Genomic DNA, 21,480 nt, shown 5'->3' with positions numbered 1-21,480 from the left:
CTAGTCTGCACAGGAAGGCTGCAGGAAGGAACACAGAATAGTGGAGGGCTGAATATACTGCTCCCCTCCCTCCAGCTACAGAGTGCAGACGTGTAAAGTGTGGAATGAAGACACTGGATATTGCATACAATGCTGTGTTCTCCCTTCATTCACTTCTACATTGATCTGCCTGTAGAAGCCGTACAGTGTCCAGGATAGTCCTCCTCCTCCTCGGTGGTATGTAGATTTAATAATAGAATTTCTACAACCCAGCCAGCACTCTGACACTTAACTCTATATGCACTGCACAGTATTCATGTCTATGTGATACGTCCCAGCATATCTATCCTGCTCGAAATAAGACCTACTAGGAATTGTAGTTCTACAAAATGTTACATTTTAACAAAGGTTATGTTCCTAGGAGCTACACTATATTACCAAAAGTATTGGTACTGGCTTTACATGCACATGAACTTTAATGTCACCCCAGTCTTAGTCCGTAGGGTTCAATATTGAGTTGGCCCACCCTTTGCAGCTATAACAGCTTTAACTCCTCTGGGAAGGCCGTCCACAAGGTTTAGGAGTGTGTCTATGGGAATGTTTGACCATTCTTCCAGAAATGCATTTGTGAGGTCAGGCACTGATGTTGGAGAGTAGGCCTGGCCCGCAGTCTTCACTCTAATTCATCCCAAAGATGTTCTGTCGGGTTGAGGCCAGTCAAGTTCCTCCACCCCAAACTCGCTCATCCGTGTCTTTATGGACCTTGCTTTGTGCACTGGTGTGCAGTAGGGTTGCCACATCATCCCTTTAATCCAGGACACATATAAATTACATGACAACCTGTGTAATTAATGTGTGTCCTGGATTAAAGGGATGAAATGGCAACCCTAGTGTGCAGTCATGATGGAACAGGAAGGGGCCATCCCCAAACTGTTCCCCAAAGTTGGGAGTAGGGATGAGCTTCGTGTTCGAGTCGAACCCATGTTCGACTCGAACATCGGCTGTTCGCCCGTTCGCCGAATTGCGAACGATATGGGCCGTTCGCGCTAAATTCGTGTGGCGCGTCACGGCCCATAATTCACTGCGGCATCGCAGTGCATTGCTGGCTGATGATTGGCCAAGCATGCACTATGACCCGCATGCTTGGCCAATCACAGCGCCGTCAGTAGAGAGAGCTGTAATTGGCCAAAGCCAGGGTGGCTTTGGCCAATTATGGCTCAGGGGATTTAGTACACACCCCACACTATATAAGGCCGCCTGCACGGCGGCCCTGTGTAGTGTGTGTTCCGGTGTGCTGAGAGATAGAGAGAGAGAGAGACAGTGTCATTTGATTTGAGTTAGATAGATTAGGCAGAACAGTCAGTCAGTTAGCTGCACTTACAGTGTATTGTGTATATATATGCATCCCAGGTGTTGCATATATATATATACACTGTATTCAGTTTAGCTAGATCCGTTCCTGTTATCTTCTATCTAGACTATTTACATTTAATGCAGTGCGTCCTGCTCACAGTGTTCAGCTAGATCCGTTCCTGCTATTTACATTTAGTGCAGTGCGTCCTGCTCACAGTGTTCAGCTAGATCCGTTCCTGTTATCTTCTAGACTATTTACATTTAGTGCAGTGCGTCCTGCTCACAGTGTTCAGCTAGATCCGTTCCTGCAATTTACATTTAGTGCAGTGCGTCCTGCTCACAGTGTTCAGCTAGATCCGTTCCTGCTATTTACATTTAGTGCAGTGCGTCCTGCTCACAGTGTTCAGCTAGATCCGTTCCTGCTATTTACATTTAGTGCAGTGCGTCCTGCTCACAGTGTTCAGCTAGATCCGTTCCTGTTATTTACATTTAGTGCAGTGCGTCCTGCTCACAGTGTTCAGCTAGATCCGTTCCTGCTATTTACATTTAGTGCAGTGCGTCCTGCTCACAGTGTTCAGCTAGATCCGTTCCTGCTATTTACATTTAGTGCAGTGCGTCCTGCTCACAGTGTTCAGCTAGATCCGTTCCTGCTATTTACATTTAGTGCAGTGCGTCCTGCTCACAGTGTTCAGCTAGATCCGTTCCTGTTATTTACATTTAGTGCAGTGCGTCCTGCTCACAGTGTTCAGCTAGATCCGTTCCTGCTATTTACATTTAGTGCAGTGCGTCCTGCTCACAGTGTTCAGCTAGATCCGTTCCTGCTATTTACATTTAGTGCAGTGCGTCCTGCTCACAGTGTTCAGCTAGATCCGTTCCTGTTATCTTCTAGACTATTTACATTTAGTGCAGTGCGTCCTGCTCACAGTGTTCAGCTAGATCCGTTCCTGTTATTTACATTTAGTGCAGTGCGTCCTGCTCACAGTGTTCAGTTAGATCCGTTCCTGCTATTTACATTTAGTGCAGTGCGTCCTGCTCACAGTGTTCAGCTAGATCCGTTCCTGTTATCTTCTAGACTATTTACATTTAGTGCAGTGCGTCCTGCTCACAGTGTTCAGCTAGATCCGTTCCTGTTATCTTCTAGACTATTTACATTTAGTGCAGTGCGTCCTGCTCACAGTGTTCAGCTAGATCCGTTCCTGTTATCTTCTAGACTATTTACATTTAGTGCAGTGCGTCCTGCTCACAGTGTTCAGCTAGATCCGTTCCTGTTATCTTCTAGACTATTTACATTTAGTGCAGTGCGTCCTGCTCACAGTGTTCAGCTAGATCCGTTCCTGTTATCTTCCTACTGACAGGCAGGCTTGTCTGGTTACAGTATATAAAGCTACCTGAAGAAAATTACAGGTGTTCTATTTGATCCTATTAGTACCACGGTCAGGCAGCTAGACTATTTACATTTAGTACAGTGCGTCCTGCTCACAGTGTTCAGCTAGATCCGTTCCTGTTATCTTCCTACTGACAGGCAGGCTTGTCTGGTTACAGTATATAAAGCTACCTGAAGAAAATTACAGGTGTTCTATCCCAGCTTAGTGCAGCTACAGGCCATTAGTATGTCTGGAAGGCCAAGAAGGAGAGGCAGACAGTCACAAGCCAATAAGAGAGGGCAAGCAGGCTCTGTGTCTAGTGCTGGTCGTGGAGACGGTGCATCCTCATCAGCACGTGGCCATGGGACACGCTTGGCCTTTTTTTCGGCAGCTGGCCGTGTTGAGCCGCAACATGCAGAAGACTTGGTCGAGTGGATGACCAAGCCGTCCTCATCCTCCTCATCCTCTCTCACCCATGCCCAGGGTGCTTTGTCTGGCAAAGCAGCGGCCTCTTCCCTCAGCTCAATGTCATCAGTGACTCCTTCCCTAGCTCCACCATGTCCTCATGAGGATTCCCTCGAACTGTTTGACCACAGTGTTGGGTACATGCTCCAGGAGGATGCCCAGCGTTTGGAAGGCTCTGATGACGATACTGAGCTCGATGAAGGCAGTAACATGAGCACGGACAGAGGGGGTGCCCAAGAAGGACAGCAATCTGGCAGTCATGCTCCCCCTGCTGCAGCATACTGCCAGGTTTGCTCCAGTGATGAGGAGGGAGGGGATGATGAGGTCACTGACTCAACGTGGGTGCCTGATAGGAGAGAGGAGGAGGAGGAGGAGGAGGAGGAGGAGGAGGAGGAGGCGGCGGCACATCACCAACGAGGCAGGATGCCCTCCAGGGGCCAGCCTAAGGGCAGCACATTGACTGCATCACACCCCAAAGCTCCACATGTGCAGGGCGCTGCAGTCTCTGCGCGTTATTCAAAAAGTTCTTTGGTGTGGGCCTTTTTTGAGTGCATCAGATCGCACCGCTGCTATTTGCAACATATGTCTCAAGCGTATCTCGCGTGGCCAAAACATCTCCCGCTTGGGTACCACATGCTTGACCAGACATATGTTGACCTGCCATGCAGTTCGTTGGCAAGCGTATCTAAAAGACCCACACCAAAGAACAAAGAGGATCTCTCCTTGCTCCTCATCAGCTGAGATTTCCAACCCCACTAGACCTTCAGTCCTCTCTGAGACCTGCAGTGAGAGGAATGAAGGTGTAGAATTAGGTGTGTCACAGCCAAGTACTTGTGGGCAATCTGCTTTTGGTACACCAACGTCAGATTGTACCAGGCAAATTTCCCTGCCCCAGCTGCTGCACCGCCGAAAGAAGTTTGCTCCCAGCCATCCACATGCCCAGCGGTTGAATGCTAGCTTGGCAAAATTGCTAGCACTTCAACTGCTGCCTTTTCAGTTGGTAGACTCTGCCCCCTTCCGTGAGTTTGTGGAATGTGCGGTTCCTCAGTGGCAGGTACCCAAACGCCACTTTTTCTCACGGAAGGCGATTCCGGCTCTCTACCGGCATGTGGAAGGCAATGTCCATGCCTCGCTGGACAGGGCGGTCAGCGGTAAGGTGCATATTACCGCTGACTCATGGTCCAGCAGGCATGGACAGGGACGTTACCTAAGTTTCACGGCGCATTGGGTGACTCTGCTGGCAGCTGGGAAGGATGCAGGACAAGGTGCAGTAGTGTTGGAGGTTGTTCCGCCACCACGCCTCCAAAATGCTGATTGTGACACACCTCTCTCCTCCACCCCCTCCTCTTCTTCTTCCTCCATGGCCTCTTCCTCGGAACCAGCGGTGCTCCGTAGGCGTTCAAGGGGCTACGCAAGTACGCAGGCCAAAAGATGCCATGCGGTGCTTGAGCTGGTGTGCTTGGGGGACAGGAGCCACACTGGGGCAGAGGTTCTGTCAGCTCTGCAGGGGCAGGTTCAGAGGTGGTTGACGCCACGCCAACTTAAGGCAGGAATGGTGGTTTGCGACAATGGCACCAACCTCCTCTCTGCCCTCCGACAGGGACAAATGACCCATGTGCCCTGTTTGGCTCACGTCCTTAACTTGGTGGTGCAGCGGTTCTTGGGCAGGTACCCGGGCTTACAGGATGTCCTGAGGCAGGCCAGGAAAGTCTGTGTGCATTTCCGCCGGTCATATAATGCCAGTGCTCGGCTGACGGACCTCCAAAAGGAGTTTAACCTGCCCAAGAACCGCCTAATCTGTGACATGCCCACCAGGTGGAACTCAACGTTGGCCATGCTGCAGCGGCTGCACACGCAGCAGAGGGCCATCAATGAGTACCTGTGCGACTATGGCACCAGGACAGGGTCAGGGGAGCTTGGTTTTTTTTCCCCACGCCAGTGGGCCATGATCAGGGATGCATGCACTGTCCTGTCACCATTCGAGGAGGCCACGAGGATGGTGAGCACTGACAGTGCATGCATCAGTGACACTGTCCCCCTTGTCCACCTGTTGGAGCACACGCTGCGTGGAATAATGGACAGGGCACTTGAGGCAGAACAGAGGCAGGAAGAGGAGGACTTCCTTAGCTCTCAAGGCCCCCTTTATCCAGACAGTGTTCCTGCGTGCCCGCCGATCACACAGGAAGAGGACAAGGAGGAGGAGGAGGAGGAGGAAGATTGTGTCAGTATGGAGGTGGAGCCTGGCACTCAGCATCAGCAGCAGTCTTTAAGGGATCAGTCCCAAGGAACACATGCTGATGCTGAGTGACTATCCCTGAGTAATTATCCTCTTCCTCCTCAATCATCACGCTGATAGCTTGTAAGAACATTTTTGGTTCTGGGCGCCACCACCAGTGCCTAAGGCACAATTTTTCAGCCCCTGTTTAACAGGGGCGTGTAATTACAATTTTTGATGTAATACTTTGCAGCAGGGCTCGTTCCTGCATTCCAACTAGAGTGTCTGTGAGGGGTTGCAGTGTTGTGGCACCAGCACCAGTGCCTAAGGCCCAATTTTTCTGCCCCTGTCTAACAGGGGCGTGTAATTACAATTTTTGATGCAATACTTTGCAGCAGGGCTCGTTCCTGCGTTCCAACTAGAGTGTCTGTGAGGGGTTGCAGTGTTGTGGCACCAGCACCAGTGCCTAAGGCCTAATTTTTCAGCTCCTGTTCAACAGGGGCATGTAATTACAATTCTTGATCTAATATTTCACAGCAGGGCCCTGTGAGGGCTTACAGTGTTGTGGCCACAGCAACACCTAAGGCCCAAATTTCTGCTGAGTATATAGGGCAGGACCCTACTTTCAAACATCTAACTTACAAACGACTCCTACTTGCAAACGGAAGGAGACAACAGGAAGTGAGATGAAATCTACCCCTAGGAAGGGAAATTCTCTCCTGTAAGAGTTAATATGGGAAAACAATTTCTCCTTTCCACTGATGCTTTCCAATCCTTGTTCCACAAAAAAACCCAAATTTTCAAAAAACATTTTTCATTGGGACAAAAAAGTGAGGTGAAATCTTCTGAAGAGGAGGAAAGACAGCAAAACAAATGTCACAGGGGTGATAACCCTTCCCTATGTTTTCCAAAAAGCTTAGAAAAGATTTTTTGGCTGGAGCTAAACACGTTAAAAATGTTCAAAATTACAAACAGATTCTACTTAACAACAAACCTACAGTCCCTGTCTTGTTTGCACCGCCTGTATACTGCTGTTCAGAGTATATAGGGCCTGGTGGCCCCACACCTTTCCTTATTTTAATTTGGGTGCGGGGTTCCCCTTAATATCCATACAAGACCCAAAGGGCCTGGTAATGGACTGGGGGGTACCCATGCCGTTTGTCTCACTGATTTTCATCCATATTGCCATGACCCGACATGACATTAAACCCGCAAGCAGTTTTAAATGAGATTTTTTCCTTTAAAAATGACATTTGGTGCAGGGACTGTTCTAAACATGGGAAACACGCGTCACTTTACAGGCATACTATAGACACCCCCCAGGTACGATATTTAAAGGAATATTTCACTTTTTTTTTTTTACTTTAAGCATCATTAAAATCACTGCTCCCGAAAAAACGGCCGTTTTTAAAAGTTTTTTTTGCATTGATACATGTCCCCTGGGGTAGGACCCGGGTCCCCAAACCCTTTTTAGGACAATACCATGCAAATTAGCCTTTAAAATGAGCACTTTTGATTTCGAACGTTCGAGTCCCATAGACGTCAATGGGGTTCTAACGTTCGTGCGAACTTTCGGTCCGTTCGCGGGTTCTGGTGCGAACCGAACCGGGGGGTGTTCGGCTCATCCCTAGTTGGGAGGATGAAATTGTCCAAAATGTCTTGGTATGCTGACGCCTTAAGAGTTCCCTTCACTGGAACCCAAGCCCAACCTTTGAAAAACAACCCCACACCATAATCCCCCCCTCCACCAAATGATTTGGACCAGTGCACAGCGCAAGGTCCATAGACATGAATGAGTGAGTTTGGGGTGGAGGAACTTGACTGGCCTGCACAGAGTCCTGACCTCAATCTGATAGAACACCTTTGGAATGAATTAGAGCAGAGACTGAGAACCAGGCCTTCTCGTCCACATCAGTGCCTGACCTCACAAATGCGCTTCTGGAAGAATGGTCAAACATTCCCACAGAAACCTTGTGGACAGCCTTCCCAGAAAAGTTTAAGCTGTTATAGCTGCAACAGGTGGGCCGAGTCAATATTGAACCTTACGGACTAATGCCCCATACACACGGTCAGACTTTGTTCAGACATTCCGGCAACAAAATCCTAGGATTTTTTCCGACGGATGTTGGCTCAAACTTGTCTTGCATACACACGGTCACACAAAGTTGTCGGAAAATCCGATCGTTCTAAACGCGGTGACGTAAAACACGTACGTCGGGACTATAAACGGGGCAGTGGCCAATAGCTTTCATCTCTTTATTTATTCTGAGCATGCGTGGCACTTTGTCCGTCGGATTTGTGTACACACGATCGGAATTTCCGACAACGGATTTTGTTGTCGGAAAATTTTATATCCTGCTCTCAAACTTTGTGTGTTGGAAAATCCGATGGAAAATGTGTGATGGAGCCCACACATGGTCGGAATTTCTGACAACAAGGTCCTATCACACATTTTCCGTCGGAAAATCCAACTGTGTGTACAGGGCATAAGACTGGGATGCAATTAAAGTTCATGTGCTTGTAAAGGCAGGCGTCCCAATACTTTTGGTAATATAGTGTATGTAGGTCTGTAACTGCACTACAAGATTAATACATAATGTTATAATTACTAACTATCATATTACTACCAAACAATGGATTGATCAGGTTAACTCTATACTGATATGGGAAAAATTGACGTATCATCAAAGAAATGCACACCGTAAGTTCCACTCCCTATGGCAAACCCAGCTTGAAAAGCCAGGACTGGCCGATGTTACAGGTATGATGACTGAATATATTAATCGGATGTTTATATTTTGTTGTTTGAGACTCACACTAATTGTTGATATACATTTGTTATTACTTAACCACTTCACCCCAGGAAGGTTTCATGACCAGGTCATTTTTTGCGATACGGCACTGCGTTATGCGCGGTCATGCAACGCTGAACACAAATGAAATTGATGTCCTTTTTTTCCTACAAATAGAGCTTTCTTTTGGTGGTATTTGATAACCTCTGCAGTTTTTATTTTTTGCACTATAAACAAAAAAATACCTACAATTTTGAAAAAAAAAAACAATATTTTTCACTTTCTGCTATAAAACACATCCAATAAAAAAATGTAAAAGATCGAATTTCTTCATCAGTTTAGGCCAATATGTATTCTGCTACATAAAAAAAAAAAAAAAGAAAAAAAATGAGAATAAGCGTATATTGATTGGTTTGAGTTAAAGTTATAACTTCTACAAAGTATGGGATATATATATATATATATATATATATATATATATATATATATATATATATATATATATAAAATCTTTTTTTTTTTTTTTTTTTTACTAGAGCTGTCAGATCATGTGCCAATCACGGCAGTCACATAACCATAAGCCCCGACCCGCCTCCCAGCATTCTATGCGCTGGCTCTAAGGGGTTAAAATGTCAACCAGTCCCTTATCCAGGCATACACGCTGGGTGGCCAGAATAAGGAGGGCAATGAACCTGTTGGCTGCTGAATCTGAACCCAATTGAGGCCAAAGGGAGACAAATGTTACAAAAACAGCAATGTCCGTTTTCCAGGCTGATAGGCAAAGGATTGTCCCAGGGAACATCAACCAAAGCAAAAAAATAAATAAAAAATCATTTGGTGGGGAGCAGCAATTTAAAAAAATGACTTTTACAACATTAAAAAATAAAGCAGCTAGTGGCTCACTAGCAACTTGGTGTTGCATTCAGTGGTAGTTACAGCTGCTAAATGTATCACTTCCTGCTGAACCTCTGAACAGCCAAAATTCGAAGCAAACCAGGGTTCAGCGCAAACTGGCAGCTCGTCCCTAACAAACTGCTTTCTTTACAGTCAAGCAACTGGGGTTTTGGGCAGGTTAACCACTTGCCAGCCAGCCATTGTCATACTGCAGCAGGTCGGCTCATTCCGGCAAATCGTCGTAGCTATACGTCGGCCCTTTAACCACTTAAGCACCTGACCATTTGGCTGGCCAAAGACCAGAGCACTTTTTGCGATTCTTCACTGCGTCGCTTTAACTGACATTTGCGCGGTCGTGCAACGTGGCTCCCAAACAAAATTGACGTCTTTTTTTCCCCCCCACAAATAGAGCTTTCTTTTGGTGGTATTTGATCACCTCTGCAGTTTTTATTTTTTGCGCTATAAACAAAAAAATAGTGACAATTTTGAAAAAAGGGGTTAAGTGTGTCCTAGGGAGTGTTTCTAACTGTGGGGGGGGATCGGCTATGTGTGACACCACACTGATCACCGCTACCCGATTTACAGGGAGCTGTGATCAGTGTCCTGTCACTAGGCAGAACGGGGAAATGCTTGTTTGCATCAGCATTTCCCCGTTCTTCGTCTCCATGAGACGATCGCGGGTACCCCCGCGGACATCGAGTCCACGGGACCCACGATCACGCTCCCGCCGGGCAGGCGCGGGCCCGCAAGCCGCCTCTTAAAGGGCAACGTAAAGGTACGTGATTCTGCCTGTACGTGCCCTTCTGCCGCAGTATATCTGCGTAAGGCAGTCGGGAAGCTATAGCAGGCGAGCGGGGGACCTGATGCACGTGGCCGGAGGTCGCGATATCGCAGGCATGAGAGCCAGAATGGGGATATGTGTGTGTGTGTGTGTGTGTGTGTGTGTGTGTGTATATAAACACACAAATCCCTGTTCTGACAGAAGAGGAGAGGCAGTCTGTTCCTAGTAATTAGGAACAGCCATCTCTCTCCTCATCTAGTCAGTCCCATCCCCCCACAGTAAAGCCTCGTACACACGGTACGATTGTTGGCTGAGCATCTGATTTTTGTCAAAAGGTTGTGTGCCAGGATCTTGTCTTGCATACTAACGTTACACAATTGTCGTGCCACAAACAAGAACGTAGTGACGTACTACGAGGAATTTCAGTTCTTGGGCACCACCCTTTGGGCCCCTTCTGCTAATTTCGTGTTTGAGCATTGATTCGGAGCATGCGTCTTTGTACTTTCGACTTTTGTGTGATGGATTACTGACCAATACGAAACTCAGACGTGGAGCCATTGTCTGCCAAAAATGTACTAGCATGTCATCCAACATTTGTTGGCTGAAAATTGGAAACCAATTGTCTAAAGGAGCGTACTAACAGTAAGAATTTAGGACAACAGTCTGTCAACAGACAATCCCCTTCCAACAATCGAACCGTGTGCACGAGGCTTTAGAAACACACACAAGGGAACATATTTAACCCCTTTCCCTACCAATGACATTTACACAGTAATCAGTGCATTTTCATAGCACTGATCACTGTATAAATGTCAATGGTCCCACAAATGTGTCAAAAGTGTCTGATCTGTCCGCCGCAATGTCACAGTCCCGCTAAAAATCGCAGATCGCAGCCATTACTAATTAAAAAAAAAAAATAATTATAATAATGCCATAAATCTATTCCCTATTTTGTAGACGCTATAACTTTTGTGCAAACCAATCAATATATGCTTATTGCGATTTTTTTAAAACATTTTTTACCAAAAAAATGTAGAAGAATATATATCGGCCTAAACTGATGAAGAAATTTATTTTTTTAATTTTTTTGGGGGGGATTTTTATTATAGCAAAAGGTATAAAATACTGTTTTTTTTTTTTTTTTTTAAATGTCGCCCTTTTGTTGTTTATAGCGTAAAAAATTAAAACCGCAGAGGTGATCAAATACCACCAAAAGAAAACTCTATTTGCGGGGAAAAAAAGGTGTCAATGTTGTTTGGGTACAACGTCCCACGACCGCACGATTGTCAGTTAAAGCGATGCAGTGCCGTATTGCAAAAAAAGGCCTGGTCAATAAGGGGGCAAATCCTTCCTGTCTTTAGGTGGTTAACTGGCCAAGGAAGGCCAGTTTGGTGGTTCAACACCAAGAACAGGCTGGGTTCGAGTCAAACTCATGTTCAAATCCAAACCTGAAGCTCATCCTTGCTCACTAGAAGGAGACTAAAAGAAAACTTGAAGAAGCAGCTTAGAACTGCTGGGACATCGATCAAAGGTAGTATTACCACTGTTAAATGTATCGCTTCCTGCTGCTGCCGGTTGTTCAGCCCAGCCAGACAACCATTAAGTTTGTCTAATTCCAAACAACCGACCAGCCAAAATTCAGACCAAACTAGGGTTTAGACCAAACCGGCAACTCATCCCTACCTGACTGCTTTGTTTAATATCTGGCAATTGAGGCTTGGACGGGTTAGCTGGTCAAGTATGGCCAGTCTGTTCAGTGGTTCAATGAACCATAAACAGGCTGGACTCGGGTCAGACTCATGTTTGACCCAAACCTCATCACTAGAAAGAGACTAGATGGACAGTTGAAAAATCTGCTGGGACTTGTAGTTCTGTATTGGCTTGTGCTACTATTTGGACACTGGGACTTGTAGTTCAATTTCACCTGTGTGCTGCTATTTGAACACTTGGGAGTGCAGTTCCATTTTGTCTGTGTGATGCTATTTGTCCACTGGGACTTGTAGTTCCATTTTGTTTGTTTGATGCTGTCTGAACACTGATGCCCTGTACACACGATCGCACGTTCCGACAACAAAATCCATCGGATTTTTTCCGACGGATGTTGGCTCAAACTTGTCTTGCATACACACGGTCACACAAATGTTGTCGGAAATTCCGAACGGCAAGAACGCGGTGACGTACAACACGTAGGATGAGCCGAGACAAAATAAAGTTTAATAGCCAGTGCTGCTCTTCTGCTTGATTCCGAGCCAGCTCTCAAACTTTGTGTGTCGGAAATTCCGATGGAAAAAGTCCGATGGAGCCCACACACGGTCGGAATTTCCAACAACAAGCTCCGATCGCACATTTTCCGTCGGAAAGTCCGATCGTGTGTACAGGGCATGAGAGTAGCTGGGACTTGTAGTTCTGTATTGGAATGTGTGCTGCGTTCTAGAAACTGGGACTCATGGTACTACCCTGACATGAGTGTAATCATTGTTGGAGTTGGTTGCGCCCCTGTAATTTTTTTTTGTGTGAATCACCAACATTTTAACCCTCAACCAGGGTTCACACTTGTGTGATGCGGGAAACGCAGCAAATCCTGTGCATTTCCCGCACCGCATTGTACATGCGATCTGCTGCGGGGATGTCAATGTTATCTTAATGACACCCCAAAACAGATTACAAAATGCAATGTGACTGCCAGAATAGCATGACATGGGTGTTCACACCCATGCGATGCGATTCAGGTTAGGAGGGAAAAAAAGGGTCCTGTGCCATTTTGGTGTGGATGCGATGCAATTTCAGCCATACAAAATGCATGGCTCAAATCGCATTGCACAGACATTGCATGTGATGTTCACAGGAATGTGTTGCCTATTCTGTGCCAATCAGTGTCCACAGTGCACAAGTGTGAACCTGGATTCACATGTTATGCCGCTTACACGCAACCGGTTTAGCCATCGTAAGAAACTCCAACGGTTTCTCCGACCGAATTCCATTCAAGCGCTCTTGCCTACACACGGTCAACCCAAAGTCCAACCGTCCAGAACGCGGTGATGTACAACACTTACGACGGGACTAGAAAAAGGAAGTTCAATAGCCAGGTAGCCAATAGCTTCCGTCTCGTACTTGCTTCAGAGCATGCGTCTTTTTTGGTCCGTCGGACCAGCATACAGTCGATCCGTTTTCCCGATAGGAATTGGGTCCGTCGGAAAGATTTAGAACATGTTCTATTTCTAGGTCTGTCAGAATTTTCGAAAAAAAAAGTCCGATGAGGCCTACACACGATCGGAAGATATGATGAAAAGCTTCCGTTGGACTTTTTCTGTCGGAAATTCCGCTCGTGTGTACATGGCATTATATTTGTCACTTACATTCTGGTCCCTCCTGCTCTATTATGCGCTGAAATCCCCCAAATAAACACCCCGCAGGTCAGGTTCTGTGTGCTTCTCCTCAGTCTGCTCTCTCTGTCTGTTCTCTTCAGTGTGCGCTCTCTGTCTGTTCTCCTCAGTGTGCACTCTCTGTCTGTTCTCCTCCGTCTGTTCTCCTCAGTCTGTGCTCTCTGTCTGTTCTCCTCAGTCTGTTCTCCTCAGTCTGTTCTCCTCAGTCTGTTCTCCTCAGTCTGTTCTCCTCAGTCTGTGATCTCTGTCTGTTCTCCTCAGTCTGTTCTCCTCAGTCTGCTCTCTCTGTCTGTTCTCCTCAGTCTGCGCTCTCTGTCTGTTTCCTCAGTCTGCGCTCTCTGTCTGTTTCCTCAGTCTGCGCTCTCTGTCTGTTTCCTCAGTCTGCGCTCTCTGTCTGTTCTCCTCAGTCTGCTCTCTCTGTCTGTTCTCAGTCTGTGCTCTCTGTCTGTTCTCCTCAGTCTGTGCTCTCTGTCTGTTCTCAGTCTGTGCTCTCTGTCTGTTCTCAGTCTGTGCTCTCTGTCTGTTCTCCTCAGTCTGTGCTCTCTGTCTGTTCTCCTCAGTCTGTGCTCTCTGTCTGTTCTCCTCAGTCTGCGCTCTCTGTCTGTTCTCCTCAGTCTGCGCTCTCAATGCGCTCCTCAATGTGCGCTCTCTGTCTGTTCTCAATGTGTGCTCTCTGTCTGTTCTCAATGTGTGCTCTCTGTCTGTTCTCCTCAGTCTGCGCTCTCTGTCTGTTCTCCTCAGTCTGCGCTCTCTGTCTGTTCTCCTCAGTCTGCTCTCTCTGTCTGTTCTCCTCAGTCTGCTCTCTCTGTCTGTTCTCCTCAGTCTGCGCTCTCTGTCTGTTCTCCTCAGTCTGCTCTCTCTGTCTGTTCTCCTCAGTCTGCTCTCTCTGTCTGTTCTCCTCAGTCTGCGCTCTCTGTCTGTTCTCCTTAGTCTGTGATCTCTGTCTGTTCTCCTCAGTCTGCGCTCTCTGTCTGTTCTCCTCAGTCTGCGCTCTCTGTCTGTTCTCCTCAATGTGCGCTCTCTGTCTGTTCTCAATGTGTGCTCTCTGTCTGTTCTCAATGTGTGCTCTCTGTTTGTTCTCCTCAGTCTGCGCTCTCTGTCTGTTCTCCTCAGTCTGCGCTCTCTGTCTGTTCTCCTCAGTCTGCGCTCTCTGTCTGTTCTCCTCAGTCTGCTCTCTCTGTCTGTTCTCCTCAGTCTGCTCTCTCTGTCTGTTCTCCTCAGTCTGCTCTCTCTGTCTGTTCTCCTCAGTCTGCGCTCTCTGTCTGTTCTCCTCAGTCTGCGCTCTCTGTCTGTTCTCCTCAGTCTGTGATCTCTGTCTGTTCTCCTCAGTCTGCGCTCTCTGTCTTGGTTCTCCTCAGTGTGCGCTCTCTGTCAGTTTCCTCAGTGTGCGCTCTCTGTCTGTTTTCTCAGTCTGCGCTCTCTGTCTGTTCTCCTTAGTCTGCGCTCTCTGTCTGTTCTCCTCAGTCTGCGCTCTCTGTCTGTTCTCCTCAATGTGTGCTCTCTGTCTGTTTCCTCAGTCTGCGCTCTCTGTCTGTTCTCCTTAGTCTGCGCTCTCTGTCTGTTCTCCTCAGTCTGCGCTCTCTGTCTGTTCTCCTCAATGTGTGCTCTCTGTCTGTTCTCCTCAGTCTGTGATCTCTGTCTGTTCTCCTCAGTCTGCGCTCTCTGTCTGTTCTCCTCAGTCTGCACTCTATGTCTGTTCTCCTCAATGTGCGCTCTCTGTCTGTTCTCCTCAATGTGCACTCTCTGTCTGTTCTCCTCAATGTGCGCACTCTGTCTGTTTCCTCAGTCTGTGCTCTCTGTCTGTTCTCCTCAGTCTGCGCTCTCTGTCTGTTCTCCTCAGTCTGCTCTCTCTGTCTGTTCTCCTCAGTCTGCGCTCTCTGTCTGTTCTCAATGTGTGCTCTCTGTCTGTTCTCCTCAGTCTGCTCTCTCTGTCTGTTCTCCTCAGTCTGCTCTCTCTGTCTGTTCTCAATGTGTGCTCTCTGTCTGTTCTCCTCAGTCTGCGCTCTCTGTCTGTTCTCCTCAGTCTGCGCTCTCTGTCTGTTCTCCTCAGTCTGCGCTCTCTGTCTGTTCTCCTCAGTCTGCGCTCTCTGTCTGTTCTCCTCAGTCTGCGCTCTCTGTCTGTTCTCCTCAGTCTGCGCTCTCTGTCTGTTCTCCTCAGTCTGCGCTCTCTGCCTGTTCTCCTCAGTCTGCGCTCTCTGCCTGTTCTCCTCAGTCTGCGCTCTCTGTCTGTTCTCCTCAGTCTGTGATCTCTGTCTGTTCTCCTCAGTCTGCGCTCTCAATGCGCTCCTCAATGTGCGCTCTCTGTCTTGGTTCTCCTCAGTCTGCTCTCTCTGTCTGTTCTCTTCAGTGTGCGCTCTCTGTCTGTTCTCCTCAGTCTGCTCTCTCTGTCTGTTTCCTTAGTCTGCGCTCTCTGTCTGTTCTCAATGTGTGCGCTCTGTCTGTTCTCCTCAGTCTGCACTCTCTGTCTGTTCTCCTCAATGTGCGCTCTCTGTCTGTTCTCCTCAATGTGCGCTCTCTGTCTGTTCTCCTCAGTCTGCGCTCTCTGTCTGTTCTCCTCAGTCTGCGCTCTCTGTCCTCCTCACTGTGCGCTCTCTGTCTGTTCTCCTCAGTGTGCGTTCTCTGTCTCTGTTCTACTCAGAGTGCGTTCTCTGTCTGTTCTCCTCAGTCTGCGCTCTCTGTCTGTTCTCCTCAGTGTGTTCTCCTCAGTCTGCGCTCTCTCTGTCTGTTCTCCTCAGTCTGCGCTTTTTGTTCTCCTCACTGTGCGCTCTCTGTCTGTTCTCCTCAGTCTGCTCTCTCTGTCTGTTCTCCTCAGTCTGCGCTCTCTGTCTGTTCTCCTCAGTCTGCGCTTTCTGTTCTCCTCAATGTGTGCTCTCTGTCTGTTCTCCTCAGTCTGCGCTCTCTGTCTGTTCTCCTCAGTCTGCGCTCTCTGTCTGTTCTCCTCAGTCTGCGCTCTCTGTCTGTTCTCCTCAGTCTGCGCTCTCTGTCTGTTCTCCTCAGTCTGCGCTCTCTGTCCTCCTCACTGTGCGCTCTCTGTCTGTTCTCCTCAGTGTGCGTTCTCTGTCTCTGTTCTACTCAGTGTGCGTTCTCTGTCTGTTCTCCTCAGTCTGCGCTCTCTGTCTGTTCTCCTCAGTGTGTTCTCCTCAGTGTGATCTCCTCACTGTGCGCTCTCTCTGTCTGTTCTCCTCACTGTGCGCTCTCTGTCTGTTCTCCTCAGTGTGTGTTCTCTGTCTGTTCTCCTCAGTATGTGTTCTCTGTCTCTGTTCTCCTCAGTCTGTTCTCCTCAGTCTGTTCTCCTCAGTCTGCGCTCTCTGTCTGTTCTCCTCAGTCTGCGCTCTCTGTCTGTTCTCCTCAATGTGTGCTCTTTGTCTGTTCTCCTCAGTCTGCTCTCTCTGTCTGTTTCCTCAGTCTGCGCTCTCTGTCTGTTCTCAATGTGTGCTCTCTGTCTGTTCTCCTCAGTCTGTGCTCTCTGTCTGTTCTCCTCAGTCTGTGCTCTCTGTCTGTTCTCCTCAGTCTGTGATCTCTGTTTGTTCTCCTCAGTGTGTGTTCTCTGTCTGTTCTCCTCAGTATGTGTTCTCTGTCTCTGTTCTCCTCAGTCTGCGCTCTCTGTCTGTTCTCCTCAGTCTGCGCTCTCTGTCTGTTCTCCTCAGTCTGCGCTCTCTGTCTGTTCTCCTCAGTCTGCGCTTTCTGTTCTCCTCAATGTGTGCTCTCTGTCTGTTCTCCTCAGTCTGCGCTCTCTGTCTGTTCTCCTCAGTCTGCGCTCTCTGTCTGTTCTCCTCAGTCTGCGCTCTCTGTCTGTTCTCCTCAGTCTGCGCTCTCTGTCTGTTCTCCTCAGTCTGCGCTCTCTGTCTGTTCTCCTCAGTCTGCGCTCTCTGTCTGTTCTCCTCAATCTGCGATCTCTGTCTGTTCTCCTCAGTCTGCGCTCTCAATGCGCTCCTCAATGTGCGCTCTCTGTCTTGGTTCTCCTCAGTCTGCTCTCTCTGTCTGTTCTCCTCAGTCTGCGCTCTCTGTCTGTTCTCCTCAGTCTGTGCTCTCTGTCTGTTCTCCTCAATGTGTGCTCTCTGTCTGTTTCCTCAGTCTGCGCTCTCTGTCTGTTCTCAATGTGTGCTCTCTGTCTGTTCTCCTCAGTCTGTGCTCTCTGTCTGTTCTCCTCAGTCTGTGATCTCTGTCTGTTCTCCTCAGTCTGTGATCTCTGTCTGTTCTCCTCAGTCTGTGATCTCTGTTTGTTCTCCTCAGTCTGCGCTCTCTGTCTTGGTTCTCCTCAGTGTGCGCTCTCTGTCTGTTTCCTCAGTCTGCGCTCTCTGTCTGTTCTCAATGTGTGTGCTCTGTCTGTTCTCCTCAGTCTGCACTCTCTGTCTGTTCTCCTCAATGTGCGCTCTCTGTCTGTTCTCCTCAATGTGCACTCTCTGTCCTCCTCAATGTGTGCTCTCTGTCTGTTCTCCTCAATGTGCGCTCTCTGTCTGTTCTCCTCAGTCTGCTCTCTCTGTCTGTTCTCTTCAGTGTGCGCTCTCTGTCTGTTCTCCTCAGTCTGTGCTCTCTGTCTGTTCTCCTCAGTCTGTGATCTCTGTCTGTTCTCCTCAGTCTGCGCTCTCTGTCTGTTTCTTCAGTCTGCTCTCTCTGTCTGTTTCTTCAGTCTGCTCTCTCTGTCTGTTTCCTCAGTCTGCTCTCTCTGTCTGTTCTCCTCAGTCTGCACTCTCTGTCTGTTCTCCTCAATGTGTGCTCTCTGTCTGTTCTCCTCAGTCTGCGCTCTCTGTCTGTTTCCTCAGTCTGCGCTCTCTGTCTGTTCTCAATGTGTGCTCTCTGTCTGTTCTCCTCAGTCTGCTCTCTCTGTCTGTTTCCTCAGTCTGCGCTCTCTGTCTGTTCTCAATGTGTGCTCTCTGTCTGTTCTCCTCAGTCTGCGCTCTCTGTCTGTTCTCCTCAGTCTGCGCTCTCTGTCTGTTCTCCTCAGTCTGCGATCTCTATCTGTTCTCCTCAGTCTGCGCTCTCTGTCTGTTCTCCTCAGTCTGTGATCTCTGTCTGTTCTCCTCAGTCTGCGCTCTCAATGCGCTCCTCAATGTGCGCTCTCTGTCTTGGTTCTCCTCAGTCTGCTCTCTCTGTCTGTTCTCTTCAGTGTGCGCTCTCTGTCTGTTCTCCTCAATGTGTGCTCTCTGTCTGTTCTCCTCAGTCTGCTCTCTCTGTCTGTTTCCTCAGTCTGCGCTCTCTGTTTGTTCTCCTCAGTCTGCGCTCTCTGTCTGTTCTCCTCAGTCTGTGATCTCTGTCTGTTCTCCTCAGTCTGCGCTCTCAATGCGCTCCTCAATGTGCGCTCTCTGTCTTGGTTCTCCTCAGTCTGCTCTCTCTGTCTGTTCTCTTCAGTGTGCGCTCTCTGTCTGTTCTCCTCAGTCTGCTCTCCCTGTCTGTTTCCTCAGTCTGCGCTCTCTGTCTGTTCTCAATGTGTGCGCTCTGTCTGTTCTCCTCAGTCTGCACTCTCTGTCTGTTCTCCTCAATGTGCGCTCTCTGTCTGTTCTCCTCAATGTGCGCTCTCTGTCTGTTCTCCTCAATGTGCGCTCTCTGTCTGTTCTCCTCAGTCTGCGCTCTCTGTCTGTTCTCCTCAGTCTGCGCTCTCTGTCTGTTCTCCTCAGTCTGCGCTCTCTGTCCTCCTCACTGTGCGCTCTCTGTCTGTTCTCCTCAGTGTGCGTTCTCTGTCTCTGTTCTACTCAGTGTGCGTTCTCTGTCTGTTCTCCTCAGTCTGCGCTCTCTGTCTGTTCTCCTCAGTGTGTTCTCCTCAGTGTGATCTCCTCACTGTGCGCTCTCTCTGTCTGTTCTCCTCACTGTGCGCTCTCTGTCTGTTCTCCTCAGTGTGTGTTCTCTGTCTGTTCTCCTCAGTATGTGTTCTCTGTCTCTGTTCTCCTCAGTCTGTTCTCCTCAGTCTGTTCTCCTCAGTCTGCGCTCTCTGTCTGTTCTCCTCAGTCTGCGCTCTCTGTCTGTTCTCCTCAATGTGTGCTCTTTGTCTGTTCTCCTCAGTCTGCTCTCTCTGTCTGTTTCCTCAGTCTGCGCTCTCTGTCTGTTCTCAATGTGTGCTCTCTGTCTGTTCTCCTCAGTCTGTGCTCTCTGTCTGTTCTCCTCAGTCTGTGCTCTCTGTCTGTTCTCCTCAGTCTGTGATCTCTGTTTGTTCTCCTCAGTGTGTGTTCTCTGTCTGTTCTCCTCAGTATGTGTTCTCTGTCTCTGTTCTCCTCAGTCTGCGCTCTCTGTCTGTTCTCCTCAGTCTGCGCTCTCTGTCTGTTCTCCTCAGTCTGCGCTCTCTGTCTGTTCTCCTCAGTCTGCGCTCTCTGTCTGTTCTCCTCAGTCTGCGCTCTCTGTCTGTTCTCCTCAGTCTGCGCTCTCTGTCTGTTCTCCTCAATGTGTGCTCTTTGTCTGTTCTCCTCAGTCTGCTCTCTCTGTCTGTTTCCTCAGTCTGCGCTCTCTGTCTGTTCTCAATGTGTGCTCTCTGTCTGTTCTCAATGTGTGCTCTCTGTCTGTTCTCCTCAGTCTGTGCTCTCTGTCTGTTCTCCTCAGTCTGTGATCTCTGTTTGTTCTCCTCAGTCTGTGATCTCTGTTTGTTCTCCTCAGTCTGCGCTCTCTGTCTGATTCCTCAGTCTGCGCTCTCTGTCTGTTCTCAATGTGTGCGCTCTGTCTGTTCTCCTTAGTCTGCACTCTCTGTCTGTTCTCCTCAATGTGCGCTCTCTGTCTGTTCTCCTCAATGTGTGCTCTCTGTCTGTTCTCCTCAATGTGCGCTCTCTGTCTGTTCTCCTCAATGTGTGCTCTCTGTCTGTTCTCCTCAATGTGCGCTCTCTGTCTGTTCTCCTCAATGTGCGCTCTCTGTCTGTTCTCCTCAGTCTGCGCTCTCTGTCTGTTCTCCTCAGTCTGCGCTCTCTGTCTGTTCTCAATGTGTGCGCTCTGTCTGTTCTCCTCAGTCTGCACTCTCTGTCTGTTCTCCTCAATGTGCGCTCTCTGTCTGTTCTCCTCAATGTGTGCTCTCTGTCTGTTCTCCTCAATGTGCGCTCTCTGTCTGTTCTCCTCAATGTGCGCTCTCTGTCTGTTCTCCTCAATGTGTGCTCTCTGTCTGTTCTCCTCAATGTGCGCTCTCTGTCTGTTCTCCTCAATGTGCGCTCTCTGTCTGTTCTCCTCAGTCTGCGCTCTCTGTCTGTTCTCCTCAATGTGCGCTCTCTGTCTGTTCTCCTCAGTCTGTGCTCTCTGTCTGTTCTCCTCAGTCTGCGCTCTCTGTCCTTCTCACTGTGCGCTCTCTGTCTGTTCTCCTCAGTGTGCGTTCTCTGTCTCTGTTCTACTCAGTGTGCGTTCTCTGTCTGTTCTCCTCAGTGTGTTCTCCTCAGTGTGATCTCCTCAGTCTGCGCTCTCTCTGTCTGTTCTCCTCAGTCTGCGCTTTCTGTCCTCCTCACTGTGCGCTCTCTGTCTGTTCTCCTCAGTCTGCGCTCTCTGTCTGTTCTCCTCAGTCTGCGCTCTCTGTCTGTTCTCCTCAGTCTGTGCTCTCTGTCTGTTCTCCTCAGTCTGCGCTCTCTGTCTGTTCTCCTCAGTCTGCGCTCTCTGTCTGTTCTCCTCAGTCTGTGCTCTCTGTCTGTTCTCCTCAGTCTGCGCTCTCTGTCTGTTCTCCTCAGTCTGCGCTCTCTGTCTGTTCTCCTCAGTCTGCGCTCTCTGTCTGTTCTCCTCAGTCTGCGCTCTCTGTCTCAGCTCTCCTAGTGCATCACACACCTCCCTCCTCATTTCCATTACGTAGGGGGAGGGGAGGTGTTCACACAGAGCTGGCAGCACTTATAACATTGTTTGAGATTTCCGTTCAGAGCACAGAATGTTACACAAGCATAGCATTGCTGAAGGGATCCCAAAGTATTTTTCTCTCCTTGCAGGAGATATTCTTAGTCTGAAAAAAGAAAACGCATTCACCCACCACATCTAAGAACAGGTAAGCTGCAATATGTGCCATTTTTGTTCTTGGGTTTAGATACGCTTTAAGGTTGCTTGTTTTTTTTAATCATTTTATGCAATATAATGTCACCACTCCTCCCCCCTTTTACTGTTAGTGATGATACTTTGTACTGCTCATCATCTGATCTTTTCTATAACCATACACATAGGAACATTACCTTTATAATAGACGTAATACCCTAGTGTTATATTGCATTGTTAATGAAAGCAGTCGGCATTTCATTTTCTTAGGTAAAATACTGTTCATTTTTTTACCCCCCCCCCCTTCTTTTTATTTTTGCAACTCAATCCACTGATCTTC

General features: G+C 48.3%; 1 protein-coding gene across 3 annotated transcripts in view; it reads left to right on the top strand.

Annotated features, from left to right (window-relative positions):
• Positions 1 to 21,480, top strand: part of LOC141133402 (uncharacterized) — a 218,714-nt gene continuing 197,234 nt past the window's right edge. For 2 of the 3 annotated variants that reach the window (XM_073622776.1, XM_073622775.1), the window contains exons 1-2: positions 1 to 216; positions 21,101 to 21,156. The gene's annotated coding sequence lies outside the window, so the exon portion shown is untranslated. Of the gene's footprint in view, positions 217 to 20,958; positions 21,157 to 21,480 lie in introns of those variants that run through there. The other variant, XM_073622773.1, reaches the window with a different exon arrangement.

This window comes from Aquarana catesbeiana, linkage group LG03, assembly GCF_042186555.1.
Source record: "Aquarana catesbeiana isolate 2022-GZ linkage group LG03, ASM4218655v1, whole genome shotgun sequence".
Taxonomy (NCBI): domain Eukaryota; kingdom Metazoa; phylum Chordata; class Amphibia; order Anura; family Ranidae; genus Aquarana; species Aquarana catesbeiana.
The sequence above is the reverse complement of the archived record's forward strand: the minus strand, read 5'-3'. Positions and strand labels throughout refer to the sequence as shown.